The 16,361-nt window shown below is 49.4% G+C and overlaps 6 non-coding genes across 6 annotated transcripts; 2 read left to right on the forward strand and 4 right to left on the reverse strand.

Moving 5' to 3' along the window:
• Positions 1 to 859: 859 nt before the first annotated feature.
• trnas-cga lies at positions 860 to 941 on the forward strand. Its single transcript has one exon. It is a non-coding gene; the product is annotated as a tRNA-Ser (tRNA).
• Positions 942 to 2,046: 1,105 nt separating this feature from the next.
• Positions 2,047 to 2,120, reverse strand: trnai-aau. Its single transcript has one exon. It is a non-coding gene; the product is annotated as a tRNA-Ile (tRNA).
• A 4,787-nt stretch (positions 2,121 to 6,907) lies between these two features.
• trnai-aau lies at positions 6,908 to 6,981 on the reverse strand. Its single transcript has one exon. It is a non-coding gene; the product is annotated as a tRNA-Ile (tRNA).
• Positions 6,982 to 9,159: 2,178 nt separating this feature from the next.
• trnai-aau lies at positions 9,160 to 9,233 on the reverse strand. The gene has a single exon. It is a non-coding gene; the product is annotated as a tRNA-Ile (tRNA).
• Positions 9,234 to 10,548: 1,315 nt separating this feature from the next.
• Positions 10,549 to 10,622, reverse strand: trnai-aau. Its single transcript has one exon. It is a non-coding gene; the product is annotated as a tRNA-Ile (tRNA).
• A 4,190-nt stretch (positions 10,623 to 14,812) lies between these two features.
• trnar-ucu lies at positions 14,813 to 14,906 on the forward strand. Its single transcript has 2 exons — positions 14,813 to 14,849; positions 14,871 to 14,906. It is a non-coding gene; the product is annotated as a tRNA-Arg (tRNA).
• Positions 14,907 to 16,361: the final 1,455 nt, after the last annotated feature.

Raw genomic sequence — 16,361 nt, forward strand, 5'->3', positions numbered from 1 at the left:
GGCTGACACACAGTCTCTATACTGAGCTGAATCAGGCTGACACACAGTCTCTATACTGAGCTGAATCAGGCTGACACACAGTCTCTATACTGAGCTGAATCAGGCTGACACACAGTCTCTATACTGAGCTGAATCAGACTGACACACAGTCTCTATACTGAGCTGAATCAGACTGACACACAGTCTCTATACTGAGCTGAATCAGACTGACACACAGTCTCTATACTGAGCTGAATCAGGCTGACACACAGTCTCTATACTGAGCTGAATCAGGCTGACACAGTCTCTATACTGAGCTGAATCAGGCTGACACAGTCTCTATACTGAGCTGAATCAGACTGACACACAGTCTCTATACTGAGCTGAATCAGACTGACACACAGTCTCTATACTGAGCTGAATCAGACTGACACACAGTCTCTATACTGAGCTGAATCAGGCTGACACACAGTCTCTATACTGAGCTGAATCAGGCTGACACACAGTCTCTATACTGAGCTGAATCAGGCTGACACACAGTCTCTATACTGAGCTGAATCAGACTGACACACAGTCTCTATACTGAGCTGAATCAGACTGACACAGTCTCTATACTGAGCTGAATCAGGCTGACACACAGTCTCTATACTGAGCTGAATCAGACTGACACACAGTCTCTATACTGAGCTGAATCAGGCTGACACACAGTCTCTATACTGAGCTGAATCAGACTGACACACAGTCTCTATACTGAGCTGAATCAGACTGACACACAGTCTCTATACTGAGCTGAATCAGGCTGACACACAGTCTCTATACTGAGCTGAATCAGACTGACACACAGTCTCTATACTGAGCTGAGTCGCGTTGCCTCTCAGTGGCTGCGATGGCCGAGTGGTTAAGGCGTTGGACTCGAAATCCAATGGGGTTTCCCCGCGCAGGTTCGAACCCTGCTCGCAGCGGAGCGGCAGCATAGCCTTTTACAGCCAATCCCGGGATACAGACCCCGGGATACCCGGATAGACATTCCCGGCTCCCAGCGGAGCGGCAACATAGCCTTTTACAGCCAATCCCGGGATACCAACCCCGGGATACCGGGATAGACATTGCCGGCTCGCAGCGGAGCGGCAACATAGCCTTTTACAGCCAATCCCGGGATACCAACCCCCGGATACCGGGATAGACATTCCCGGCTCCCAGCGGAGCGGCAACATAGCCTTTTACAGCCAATCCCCGGACACAGACCCCGGGATACCGGGATAGACATTCCCGGCTCCCAGCGGAGCTGCAGCATAGCCTTTTACAGCCAATCCCGGGATACAGACCCCGGGATACCGGGATAGACATTCCCGACTCGCAGCGGAGCGGCAACATAGCCTTTTACAGCCAATCCCGGGATACAGACCCCGGGATACCGGGATAGACATTCCCGACTCGCAGCGGAGCGGCAATGTAGCCTTTTACAGCCAATCCCGGGATAAAGGATCCGGGATACAGGATCCGGGATAGACATTCCCGGCTCCCGGCAGCTCAGCCTTTTACAGCCAATCCTGGGATACAGACCCCGGGATCCCGGGACAGACATTCCCGGCTCTCAGCGGAGCGACAACATAGCCTTTTACAGCCAATCCCGGCACCGGGATCCGGGATACAGGATCCGGGATAGGCATTCCCGGCTCCCAGCGCAGCGACACACCGCCTTTTACAGCCAGTCCCGGCACCGGGATACGGGATACAGGATCCAGGATAGGCATTCCCGCATCCCAGCGCAGCGACACACCGCCTTTTACAGCCAATCCCGGCACCGGGATACGGGATACAGGATCCAGGATAGGCATTCCCGCATCCCAGCGCAGCGACACACCGCCTTTTACAGCCAATCCCGGCACCGGGATACGGGATACAGGATCCAGGATAGGCATTCCCGCATCCCAGCGCAGCGACACACCGCCTTTTACAGCCAATCCCGGCACCGGGATACCCAGAATCCCGGCATTGACACACCGAGAATCAGGACCCCTCCCGGGAATGACTAAACCCGGAAGTAAAATTAACAAAATAGACACTTGGCCCGTACGGGGATCGAACCCGCGACCTTGGCGTTATTAGCACCACGCTCTAACCAACTGAGCTAACCGGCCGCTGGGAGCAGCAGTGAATAATACTGCTACTCACAGAGAGAGACAACTGTGACTCACTGTGATCTTGCTGCTACCCTGAGACAGACACTGATCTTACTGTTACCCTGAGACAGACACTGATCTAACTGCTACCCTGAGACAGACACTGATCTTACTGCTACTCTGAGACAGACACTCATCTTACTGCTACCCTGAGACAGACACTGATCTTACTGTTACCCTGAGACAGACACTGATCTAACTGCTACTCTGAGACAGACATTGATCTTACTGCTACCCTGAGACAGACACTCATCTTACTGCTACCCTGAGACAGACACTCATCTTACTGCTACCCTGAGACACACACTGATCTTACTGCTACCCTGAGACAGACACTGATCTTACTGCTACTCTGAGACAGACACTGATCTTACTGCTACCCTGAGACAGACACTGATCTTACTGCTACCCTGAGACAGACACTGATCTTACTGCTACCCTGACACAGACACTGATCTTACTGCTACCCTGAGACAGACATTGATCTTACTGCTACCCTGAGACAGACACTCATCTTACTGCTACCCTGAGACAGACACTCATCTTACTGCTACCCTGAGACAGACACTCATCTTACTGCTACCCTGAGACAGACACTCATCTTACTGCTACCCTGAGACAGACACTGATCTTACTGCTATCCTGAGACAGACACTGATCTTACTGCTACTCTGAGACAGACACTGATCTTACTGCTACCCTGAGACAGAACTTACGCTGATCTTACTGCTACCCTGAGACAGACACTGATCTTACTGCTACCCTGAGACAGACACTGATCTTACTGCTTGCCCTGAGACACACACTGATCTTACTGCTACCCTGAGACAGACACTGATCTTACTGCTACCCTGAGACAGAACTTACGCTGATCTTACTGCTACCCTGAGACAGACACTGATCTTACTGCTACCCTGAGACAGACACTGATCTTACTGCTACCCTGAGACAGAACTTACGCTGATCTTACTGCTACTCTGAGACAGAACTTACGCTGATCTTACTGCTACTCACAGAGAGAGATCTGTGACACACACTGATATCACTGCTACCCTGAAGGGGAACTTAGATACCTCCACTGATATTACTGTTGCACAATTGTTACACTCACGCTGTTAAAACTCTTGCACAATTGTTACATTCACACTGTTAAATCTGTTGCACAATTGTTACATTCACACTGTTAAAACTGTTGCATAATTGTTACACTCACTCTGTTAAGACTGTTGCACAATTGTTACACTCACACTGCTAAGACTGTTGCACAATTGTTACACTCACTCTGTTAAGACTGTTGCACAATTGTTACACTCACTCTGTTAAGACTGTTGCACAGTTTTTACACAATTGCACAATTGTTACACACTCTGTTAAGTGTTGCACAATTGTTGCACTCAGACTTTTAAGATTGTTGCACAATTGTTACACTCACACGGTTAAACCTGTTGCACAATTGTTACACTCACACTATTATTTCTATGACGCAAACACAGTAGTTGCACCACCACCCACATAGCTTTTGAAGCTTTGCTGATATTTTTTTTAAAAATAATTTTTATTGAAAAATTTTGAATTTATACAACAACATCAAACCATACTAAAATACCAACAATAACAATAATGACAACAATAATGAACCTTCACCCCTCCTCAAGGAACAACCCAACATATTAACAACAACTTAAATTAACACAATGTTAAGTTACATAACCATAGCAAAAAAGAGGAACTATAATAGAGGGATTCCCTTTGCTGCCGTCGCGGGGGACGATGGACAGAGTGCTTTCAGGGGTGTGGGTAGGAGAGGGGAAGGTGTCTGACATCTATAAGGTAATGCAGGAGGTGGAGGAGTCGTCAGTGGAGGAGCTGAAGGCTAAATGGGAGGAGGAACTCGGGGAGCAGCAGATACCCCTCCCCCTCTCGCCCCCCTCTCTCTCTCTCTCCCTCCCCTCCCCCTCCCCCTCTCCCCCCCCCCCCCTCTCACCACCCCCCCTCTCTCTCGCTCTCTCTCCCTCCCTCCCCCTCTCCCCCCCCCCTCCCCCCCCCCCAGGTTGCTGCTGCTATTGACCAAGATACCTATCTTTGAGCCAGGAAGTCCAGAAAAGGCTGCCATCGTTTATAGAACCCTTGTATTGATCCTCTCAGGGCAAATTTGACCCTTTCCAATTTTAGAAATCCCGCCATGTCACTGATCCAGGTCTCCACACTTGGGGGCCTCGCATCCTTCCACTGCAGCAAGATCCTCCGCCGGACTACTAGGGACGCAAAGACCAGGACACCGGCCTCTTTCGCCTCCTGCACTCCCGGCTCTACCGCAACTCCAAAAATCGCGAGTCCCCACCCTGGTTTGACCCTGGATCCAACCACCCTCGACACCGTCCCCGCCACCCCCTTCCAGAATTCTTCCAGTGCTGGGCATGCCCAGAACATATGGGTATGATTCGCTGGACTTCCCGAACATCTGGTGCACCTGTCCTCACACCCAAAGAACCTACTCATCCTAGTCCCGGACATGTGGGCCCGGTGCAGCACCTTAAATTGGATGAGACTTGGAAGAGTTGACTCTCTCCAAGGCATCCGCCCAAGTCCCGTCCTCTATCTGCACCCCGAGTTCCTCCTCCCATTTAGCCTTCAGCTCCTCCACTGACGACTCCTCCACCTCCTGCATTACCTTATAGATGTCAGACACCTTCCCCTCTCCGACCCACACCCCCGAAAGCACTCTGTCCATCGTCCCCCGCGAGGGCAGCAGAGGGAATCCCTCTACCTGTCGCCTAGCAAACACCTTTACCTGCAGGTATCTGAACATGTTCCCTTGGGGAAGGCCAAATTTATCTTCCAGTTCCCCCAGGCCCGCAAACCTCCCGCCAATAAACAGGTCCCTCAATTTACTGATGCCCACCCTTTGCCACCCCCTAAATCTCCCATCCTTGTTCCCCGGGATGAACCGATGATTGCCACCCAGTGGAGCCTCCATCGAGCCTCCTGTTTCCCCCCGATGCCGTCTCCACTGTCCCCAGATTCTTAGGGTCGCCGCCACCACCGGGCTCGTGGTAAACCTCTTGGGGGAGAGCGGCAACGACGCCGTTACCATGGCACCCAGGCTCGTACCTTTACATGACGCCATCTCCATTCTTTTCCACGCCGCCCCTCCCCCCTCCATCACCCATTTACGCACGATTGACACATTGGCTGCCCAATAGTACCCCAAAAGTTTGGGCAGCGCCAGCCCGCCTCCATCCCTCCCTCGCTCCAGGAAAACCCTCTTCACTCTCGGAGTCCCACGTGCCCACACAAAGCTCAAGATACTGCTAGTCACTCTCCTAAAGAAGGCCCTGGGAATGAAGATGGGCAGGCACTGAAAGAGGAACAAGAACCTCGGAAGCACCGTCATTTTGACGGACTGCACCCTCCCCGCCAACGACAATGGAAGCATGTCCCACCTCTTGAACTCCTCCTCCATCTGATCTACAAGTCTGGTGAAATTATGTTTGTAAAGAGTCCCCCAGTCCCTGGCCACCTGCACCCCCAGGTACCTAAAGCTCTCCCCTGCCCGCCTAAGCGGGAGCCTACCAATTCCTTCCTCCTGGTCTCCAGGGTGCACCACAAACCCCTCACTCTTGCCTAAATTTAGTTTATAACCTGAAAAGGTCCCAAACTCAGCTAGCAGCTCCATCACCCCCGGCATCCCTCCCACCGGGTCCGCCACATACAGTAACAGGTCATCGGCATACAACGACACCCTATGTTCCTCCCCACCTCGCACCAAGCCTCTCCACCTCTCTGAATCCCTCAACGCCATCGCCAGCAGCTCGATTGCCAATCCAAACAACAAGGGCGACAGGGGGCAACCCTGCCTGGTCCCTCGGTAAAGCCGGAAGTACTCCGACCTCCTCCTATTCGTGACCACCCACGCCATCGGGGCATCATATAGCAGCCTTACCCATCTAATAAACCCTTCACCAAATCCAAACCCCCACTCCACTCTATCGAAGGCCTTCTCCGCATCCAGTGCCACCACTATCTCTGCCTCCCCCTCCATCGCCGGCATCATGACGACATTGCTGATATTTTTTATTGGTGATGAATGTCAGCCATTGCAGACACAAGGAGAAATAGCTAAACAATCTCAGACTTCAACCCATTGACCCCAGTAACAATCCCAAACTTCAGCCCACTGACCCCAGTAACAATCCCAAACTTCAGCCCATTGACTCCAGTAACAATCCCAAACTTCAGCCCATTGACCCCAGTAACAATCCCAAACTTCAGCCCATTGACTCCAGTAACAATCCCAAACTTCAGCCCACTGACCCCAGTAACAATCCCAAACTTCAGCCCACTGACCCCAGTAACAATCCCAAACTTCAGCCCATTGACTCCAGTAACAATCCCAAACTTCAGCCCACTGACCCCAGTAACAATCCCAAACTTCAGCCCACTGACCCCAGTAACAATCCCAAACTTCAGCCCACTGACCCCAGTAACAATCCCAAACTTCAGCCCATTGACTCCAGTAACAATCCCAAACTTCAACCCATTGGCCCCAGAAACAATCCCAAACTTCAGCCCATTGACTCCAGTAACAATCCCAAACTTCAGCCCACTGACCCCAGGAACAATCTCAATTTACCCCAAAAACAATCCAAACATCAGACATTTACCCAAAAACTTGTCCTGAAGTTGGTGGAAGGTTGTGAGATGTTGCAGATGGGGAAATGAAGAATTGGATGAAAACAGGAGAATGGCCAGTACGGGGATCGAACCCGCGACCTTGGCGTTATTAGCACCACGCTCTAACCAACTGAGCTAACCGGCCGCTGAGAACATGACAGAATAATACTGCTACTCACACACAGAGAGAATACCCAGAGACAGATATAATACCCAGAGAGAAGAACAGTATCCACGAAGTGTAATAGTATCCAGAGACAGCACTGGGACACACACTGTTACTGAGAGCAGCAGACAGCATTCCTGCTACACACACACACACACAGAGAGAACTGGGACACACACTGTTACTGAGAGCAGCAGACAGCATTCCTGCTACACACACACACACACAGAGAGAACTGGGACACACACTGTTACTGAGAGCAGCAGACAGCATTCCTGCTACACACACACACACACAGAGAGAACTGGGACACACACTGTTACTGAGAGCAGCAGGCAGCATTACTGCTACACACACACACACACACACAGAACTGGGACACACACTGTTACTGAGAGCAGCAGGCAGCATTACTGCTACACACACACACACACACAGAGAACTGGGACACACACTGTTACTGAGAGCAGCAGGCAGCATTACTGCTACACACACACACACACAGAGAACTGGGACACACACTGTTACTGAGAGCAGCAGGCAGCATTACTGCTACACACACACAGAGAGAGAGAACTGGGACACACACTGTTACTGACAGCAGCAGGCAGCATTACTGCTACACACACACACACAGAGAGAGAGAGAGAGAACTGGGACACACACTGTTACTGAGAGCAGCAGGCAGCATTACTGCTACACACACACACACACACACACAGAGAACTGGGACACACACTGTTACTGAGAGCAGCAGGCAGCATTACTGCTACACACACACAGAGAGAGAGAACTGGGACACACACTGTTACTGAGAGCAGCAGGCAGCATTACTGCTACACACACACACACACACAGAGAGAGAGAACTGGGACACACACTGTTACTGAGAGCAGCAGGCAGCATTACTGCTACACACACACACACACACAGAGAGAGAACTGGGACACACACTGTTACTGACAGCAGCAGGCAGCATTACTGCTACACACACACACACACACAGAGAGAGAGAGAGAGAACTGGGACACACACTGTTACTGAGAGCAGCAGGCAGCATTACTGCTACACACACACACACACACACACAGACACACACACAGAGAACTGGGACACACACTGTTACTGAGAGCAGCAGGCAGCATTACTGCTACACACACACACACACACACACAGAGAACTGGGACACACACTGTTACTGACAGCAGCAGGCGGCATTACTGCTACACACACAGACACACACAGAGAGAACTGGGACACACACTGTTACTGAGAGCAGCAGGCAGCATTACTGCTACACACACACACACACACAGAGAACTGGGACACACACTGTTACTGAGAGCAGCAGGCAGCATTACTGCTACACACACACACACACACACACACACACACACAGAGAGAGAGAACTGGGACACACACTGTTACTGAGAGCAGCAGGCAGCATTCCTGCTACACACACACACACACAGAGAGAGAACTGGGACACACACTGTTACTGAGAGCAGCAGGCAGCATTACTGCTACACACACACACACACACAGAGAGAGAACTGGGACACACACTGTTACTGAGAGCAGCAGGCAGCATTACTGCTACACACACACAGAGAGAGAGAACTGGGACACACACTGTTACTGAGAGCAGCAGGCAGCATTCCTGCTACACACACACAGAGAGAGAGAGAGAGAGAACTGGGACACACACTGTTACTGAGAGCAGCAGGCAGCATTACTGCTACACACACACACACACACACACAGAGAGAGAGAACTGGGACACACACTGTTACTGAGAGCAGCAGGCAGCATTACTGCTACACACACACACACACACAGAGAACTGGGACACACACTGTTACTGAGAGCAGCAGGCAGCATTACTGCTACACACACACACACAGAGAGAGAGAACTGGGACACACTGTTACTGAGAGCAGCAGGCAGCATTACTGCTACACACACACACACATGAATTAGTATGCAGTGTAAAGTTTGAGAAGATGTGGAATAATGCAAAGTACAAAGTGTGTGAAGGGGCAGATGGGGAGGGTGAGGGGAGACAGGAATTACTATAAAAAACTGTGCCCAAGGTGGGGTGGAGGGGTCTGCAGTGTGTACGATGGCCAAATGAAGAATTGGAAGAAAAGGAAAGGATGGCCCGTACGGGGATCGAACCCGCGACCTTGGCGTTATTAGCACCACGCTCTAACCAACTGAGCTAACCGGCCGCTGGGAGCAGTAGCGAATAATACTGCTACTCACAGAGAGAGACAACTGTGACTCACTGTGATATTGCTGCTACACTGAGACAGACACTGATCTTACTGCTACACTGAGACAGACACTGATCTTACTGCTACCCTGAGACAGACACTCATCTTACTGCTACCCTGAGACAGACACTGATCTTACTGTTACCCTGAGACAGACACTGATCTAACTGCTACCCTGAGACAGACACTGATCTTACTGCTACCCTGAGACAGACACTGATCTTACTGCTACCCTGAGACACACACTGATCTTACTGCTACCCTGAGACAGACACTGATCTTACTGCTACCCTGAGACAGACACTGATCTTACTGCTACCCTGAGACACACACTGATCTTACTGCTACTCTGAGACAGACATTGATCTTACTGCTACCCTGAGACAGACACTGATCTTACTGCTACCCTGAGACAGACACTGATCTTACTGCTACCCTGAGACAGACACTGATCTTACTGCTACTCTGAGACAGACACTCATCTTACTGCTACCCTGAGACAGAACTTACGCTGATCTTACTGCTACCCTGAGACAGTCACTGATCTTACTGCTACCCTGAGACAGACACTCATCTTACTGCTACTCTGAGACAGACACTGATCTTACTGCTACCCTGAGACAGACACTGATCTTACTGCTACCCTGAGACAGACACTGATCTTACTGCTACCCTGAGACAGACACTGATCTTACTGTTACCCTGAGACAGACACTGATCTTACTGCAACCCTGAGACAGACACTGATCTTACTGCTACCCTGAGAGGGAACTTAGATACCTCCGCTGATATTACTGTTGCACAATTGTTACACTCACACTGCTAAGACTGTTGCACAATTGTTACACACACTGTTAAGACTGTTGCACAATTGTTGCACTCACACTGTTAAACCTGTTGCACAATTGTTACACTCACTGTTAAAACTGTTGCACAATTGTTACACTCACACTGTTATTTCTATGACGAAAACACAATTGTTGCCCCACCACCCACATAGCTTTTGAAGCTTTGCTGATATTATTGATTGGTGATGAATGTCAGCCATTGCAGACACAAGGAGAAATAGCTAAACAACCTCAAACATCAGCCCATTTACCCCAAAAGCAATCCCAAACTTCAGCCCATTGACCCCAGAAACAATCTCAAACTTCAGCCCATTGACCCCAAAATTCAACCCATTTACCGCCAAAAAAACTTTCCCCAACTTGCTGGAGGGTTGTGAAAGGTTTCAGATGGAGAGATGAAGAATTGGAAGAAAAGAAGAGGATGGCCCGTACGGGGATCGAACCCGCGACCTTGGCGTTATTAGCACCACGCTCTAACCAACTGAGCTAACCGGCCAGCTGCTTACGGTGTTGCACAGTGTTGCATTCACACAAACGAAAGCCTTATTTTTCTTGTCGGGGGTACAATTGGGATACATCGACTTTCTACAGCAGAGACCGAGCTCCTTCGGCCCATCCTGCCTGTGCCTGCCTTCAAGCACCTATCTAGCCTAATCCCATTCTCTAGAACTGGCTTTCTTGCCTTTTAAGGCGACAGAGTTCAAATGCTCATTGAAATACTTCTTCATTGTTGTGGGGGTCCCCTCCTCTCCCACCCCTTCACTTGCTGATTCCCAGCAACCTCAAATCTAAATCTGTCCCTTATCTTAAATCTATCCCCCTGCTGGTTCTTGCCTCCCCCGCTCAGGGGAAAAGTTCTTTCCAATCCACCCTATCTGCCTCCCTCCTAATAACAAAGAACAAAGAAAAGTACAGCACAGGAACAGGCCCTTCGGCCCTCCAAGCCCGTGCCGACCATGCTGCCCGTCGAAACTAAAATCTTCTACACTTCCGGGGTCCGTATCCCTCTATTCCCATCCTATTCATGTATTTGTCAAGATGCCCCTTAAATGTCACTATCGTCCCTGCTTCCACCACCTCCTCCGGCAGCGAGTTCCAGGCACCCGCTACCCTCTGTGTAAAAAAACCTGCCTCGTACATCTCCTCTAAACCTTGCCCCTCGCACCTTAAACCTAGTAATTGACCCCTCTACCCTGGGGAAAAGTCTCTGACTATCCACTCTGTCTATGCCCCTCATAATTTTGTCGACCTCTATCAGGCCGCCCCTCAACCTCCGTCGTTCCAGTGAGAACAAACCAAGTTTATTCAACCGCTCCTCATAGCTAATGCCCTCCATACCGGGCAACATCCTGGTAAATCTCTTCTGCACCCTCTCTAAAGCCTCCACATCCTTCTGGTAGTGTGGCGACCAGAATTGAACACTATACTCCAAGTGTGGCCTAACTAAGGTTCTATACAGCTGCAACATGACTTGCCAATTCTATACTCAATGCCCCGGCCAATGAAGGCGAGCATGCCGTATGCCTTCTTGACTACCTTCTCCACCTGTGTTGCCCCTTTCATTGACCTGTGTGACCTGTACAGTGTGTGTCCCAGTTCTCTCTCTGTGTGTGTGTAGCAGGAATGCTGCCTGCTGCTCTCAGTAACATTTTAAACAGTTCATTCCTAACCTCCCTCCTCTTCTATTCTCAGCCTCAGCTAATAAAGGCAAGTATCGCACAGGCCTTCTGAACCACCTTATCATAGTCACAGATGTAGATCTACCTGTCGTGGTGACATCAGGAACCTTTAGACCTGCTCCCCAAGGCCTCTCTGGCCCTCTGTATGTCCTAACATCCTGTCGTTCATCATGTATTCCCTTGCCTTGTTAATCCTCCCAAAATGCATCAGGATTAAATTCCATTTGCCACTCTTCTGCCCATGTGACCAGCCCATCTATATTGTCTTGTAATAAAGAACAAAGAACAATAAAAGTACAGCACAGGAACAGGCCCTTCGGCCCTCCAAGCCTGTGCCGACCATGCTGCCCGTCTAATCTACAACAATCTACAGGGGCCCGTAGCCCTCTATTCCCATCCTAGTCATGTATTTGTCAAGATGCCCCTTAAACATCACTATCGTCCCTGCTTCCACCGCCTCCTCCGGCAGCGAGTTCCAGGCACCCACTCCCCTCTGTGTAAAAACTTCCCTCGCACATTTCTAATCTAACCTCGCTAATAACCACGCCAATTTCCGTGTCATTTGCGAATCATACCTCCCACTTTCACCACGCGATCACACAACAAACAGCAAATGTAGTATTTCCAGGTCCGCGGAGGATGCAAAGCTGGACAGGAATGTGCGTTGTGAGGAAGATGTACAGCATCGACAGGAGGACGTGTTGAGTGGGTTAGAACGTGGTAGACAGAATATACTGTGGAAAAATGTGAGGGAGAAGGAAATTTTGTAGAAGGAACAGATTTGTAGCTTATTTCCTAAATGGTAAGAGATTAGAATTGTATATGTACAACGGGACCTAGATATCCTTGTCCATAAGTCACTGTACAGGAGCTTAGTGAGACAGCACCTGGAGTACTGTGTGCAGTTTTGGTCCCCAACCTCAGAAAGGATTATTGCCATCGAGGGAATGTAAAAAAAGGTTCACCAGACAGGCTGTCTGACAAAGAGAGATTGGCAAACTGGGCTGAATGGCCGACTATGTTCTTATCTTCCTGTGACCCAGCACCGATCCCTGCGGAACACCACTAGGACAGAACGTTCGACCACCGTCGGCCTCCTGCCGCTAAACCAACTTTGGATTCAATTTGCCAAATTTCCCGGGATCCCATCGGCTTTTAGATTACTGACCAGTCTCCCATGCAAGGTCTTGTCAAAAGCCTTGCTCAAGTCCATGTGGGCTACATCTATTGCTGTACCCTCAACTAAATACCTAGACACCTACGCAAAAAATTCAATCAAATTTGTGAGACACAATCTCCCTCTGACAAAGCCATGCTGACTACTTTGCACTTAAATTGATATTACTGTCACACATAATCACAATTGTTACACTCACACTGTTATTACTGTCACACACAATCACAATTGTTACACTCACACTGTTATTACTGTCACACACAATCACAATTGTTATACTCACACTGTTATTCCTGTCACTGGTGCGGCCGCATCTGGAGTATTGCGTGCAATTCTAGTCGCCGCATTATAGGAAGGATGTGGAAGCATTGGAAAGGGTGCAGAGGAGATTCACCAGGATGTTGCCTGGTATGGAGGGAAGATCTTACGAGGGAAGGCTGAGGGACTTGAGGCTGTTTTCATTAGAGAGAAGAAGGTTAAGAGGTGACTTAATTGAGGCATACAAGATGATCAGAGGATTAGATAGGGTGGACAGTGAGAGCCTTTTTCCTCGGATGGTGATGTCCAGCACAAGGGGACATAGCTTTAAATTGAGGGGAGATAGATACAGGACAGATGTCAGAGGTAGGTTCTTTACTTAGAGAGTAGTAGGGGCGTGGAATGCCCTGCCTGCAACAGTAGTGGACTCGCCAACACTAAGGGCATTCAAATGGTCATTGGCTAGACATATGGACGATAAGGGAATAGTGTAGATGGGCTTCAGAGTGGTTTCACAGGTCGGCGCAACATCGAGGGCCGAAGGGCCTGTACTGCGCTGTAATGTTCTATGTTCTATGTTCAAACACAATCACAATTGTTACACTCACTCTGTTATTACTGTAAGCAGTCTTACAACACCAGGTTAAAGTACAAAGCATGGACTTAAACCTGGTGTTGTAAGACATCTTACTGTGCTCACCCCAGTCCAACGCCGGCATCTCCACATTGTTATTACTGTCACACACAATCGCAATTGTGACACTCATTGTTATTACTGTCACACACAATCGCAATTGTGACACTCATTGTTATTATTGTCACACACAATCACAATTGTTACACTCAGACTGTTATTACTGTGGCACACAATCACAATTATTAAACTCACACTGTGATTACTGTCACACACAATCACAATTGTCACACTCACACTGTGATTACTGTCACACACACTCACAATTGTTACACTCACACTGTTATTACAGTGATTATTAATAACAGTATATTAGTAATAACAGTGTGAGTTTAACAATTGTGATTGTGTGTGACAGTAATAACAGTCTGAGTGTAACAATTGTGAGTGTGTGTGACAGTAATAACAATGAGTGTCACACACACTCAATTGTTACACTCACACTGTTATTACTGTCGCACCCAATCACAATTGTTACACACACTGTTATTACTGTCACACACAATCACAATTGTTACTCTCACACTGTTATTACTGTCACACACGCTCACAATTGTTACTCTCACACTGTTGTGTCTCTGACACAGAAACACAATCAGAAGATTAGAACAGACGCCGCATTAAACATCCCTGTGTCTGCTCCCACTGTATTTCACACACTCCCAGTCCCAGAAACACACACAGCTCACAGACAACATCTTCCCTCCCCTCTCTCTCTGCACAGTTCAATCCTGCAGCCCCCCAGTAACCCGGGGGCAGTATGCCTCCTGTCTGCAGCCTGCAAACCCCTGTGTTGGGGTAAGAAAGCGCAGGCTAGGCAGTGCAGTGAAAGGGACACATTACCTCCTAGAGGGAAAGGGAAATCTCATTCCACCAGTGGCTCTGTGGCGCAATGGATAGCGCGTTGGACTTCTAGACTAATGGTTGAAACAAGACATTCAAAGGTTGTGGGTTCGAGTCCCACCAGAGTCGGGTTTTAGGCCAACTTTCTAACGCCCTGGACCATTTTGCAACGCGGCTCTGCACAGGAAACCAAACCCACTTCCTGGTGCAGATCCAGCCCACAATTCCACTCATTGGTGAACATTAGAAAGGTCACAGACGAGAGAAGCTGCACTGTTAGATTACAGAGAGAGAGAGAAGCTGGACTCAGGTCAGAGAGAGAGAAACTGGACTCAAGTTACAGAGAGAGAGAAGCTGGACTCAGGTTAGAGAGAGAGAGAGAGAGCTGGACTCAGGTTAGAGAGAGAGAGAGAGTAGCTGGACTCAGGTTAGAGAGAGAGAGAAGCTGGACTCAGGTTAGAGAGAGAGAAACTGGACGCAAGTTGCAGAGAGAGAGAGAAGCTGGACTCAGGTTAAAGAGAGAGAGAGAGAACGTGGACTCAGGTTAGAAAGAGAGAGAGAGAGAAGCTGGACTCATGTTAGAGAGAGGCTGGACTCAGGTTAGAGAGAGAGAGAGAGAGAAGCTTGACTCAGGTTAGAGAGAGAGAGAGAGAGAAGCTGGACTCAGGTTAGAGAGAGAGAGAGAAGCTGGACTCATGTTAGAGAGAGAGGCTGGACTCAGGTTAGAGAGAGAGAGAGAAGCTGGACTCAGGTTAGAGAGAGAGAGAGAAGCTGGACTCATGTTAGAGAGAGAGGCTGGACTCAGGTTAGAGAGAGAGAGGCTGGACTCAGGTTAGAGAGAGAGAGAGAGGCTGGACTCAGGTTAGAGAGAGAATGAGAGAGAGAGAGAGAAGCTGGACTCAGGTTGGAGAGAGAGAGAGAGGCTGGACTCAGGTTAGAGAGAGAGAGAAGCTGGACTCAGGTTAGAGAGAGAGAGAGAAGCTGGACTCAGGTTAGAGAGAGAGAGAGAGAGAACGTGGACTCAGGTTAGAGAGAGAGAGAAGCTGGACTCAGGTTGGAGAGAGAGAGAGAGAGAAGCTGGACTCAGGTTACACAGAGAGAGAGAGAAGCTGGACTCAGGTTAGAGAGAGAGAGAGAGAAGCTGGACTCAGGTTGGAGAGAGAGAGAGAGAGAAGCTGGACTCAGGTTGGAGAGAGAGAGAGAGAGAAGCTGGACTCAGGTTAGAGAGAGAGAGAGAGAAGCTGGACTCAGGTTGGAGAGAGAGAGAGAGAGAAGCTGGACTCAGGTTGGAGAGAGAGAGAGAGAGAAGCTGGACTCAGGTTAGACAGAGAGAGAGAGAGAGAGGCTGGAGTCAGGTTACAGAGAGAGAGAAGCTGGACTCAGGTTAGAGCGAGAGAGAGAGAGAGAAGCTGGACTCAGGTTAGAGAGAGAGAGAGAGAGGCTGGACTCAGGTTAGAGAGAATGAGAGAGAGAGAGAGAAGCTGGACTCAGGTTACAGAGAGAGAGAGAAGCTGGACTCAGGTTAGAGAGAGAATGAGAGAGAGAGAAGCTGGACTCAGGTTAGAGAGAGAGAGAAGCTGGACA

This window comes from Scyliorhinus canicula, chromosome 30 (genome assembly GCF_902713615.1).
Source record: "Scyliorhinus canicula chromosome 30, sScyCan1.1, whole genome shotgun sequence".
Classification (NCBI taxonomy): Eukaryota; Metazoa; Chordata; class Chondrichthyes; order Carcharhiniformes; family Scyliorhinidae; genus Scyliorhinus; species Scyliorhinus canicula.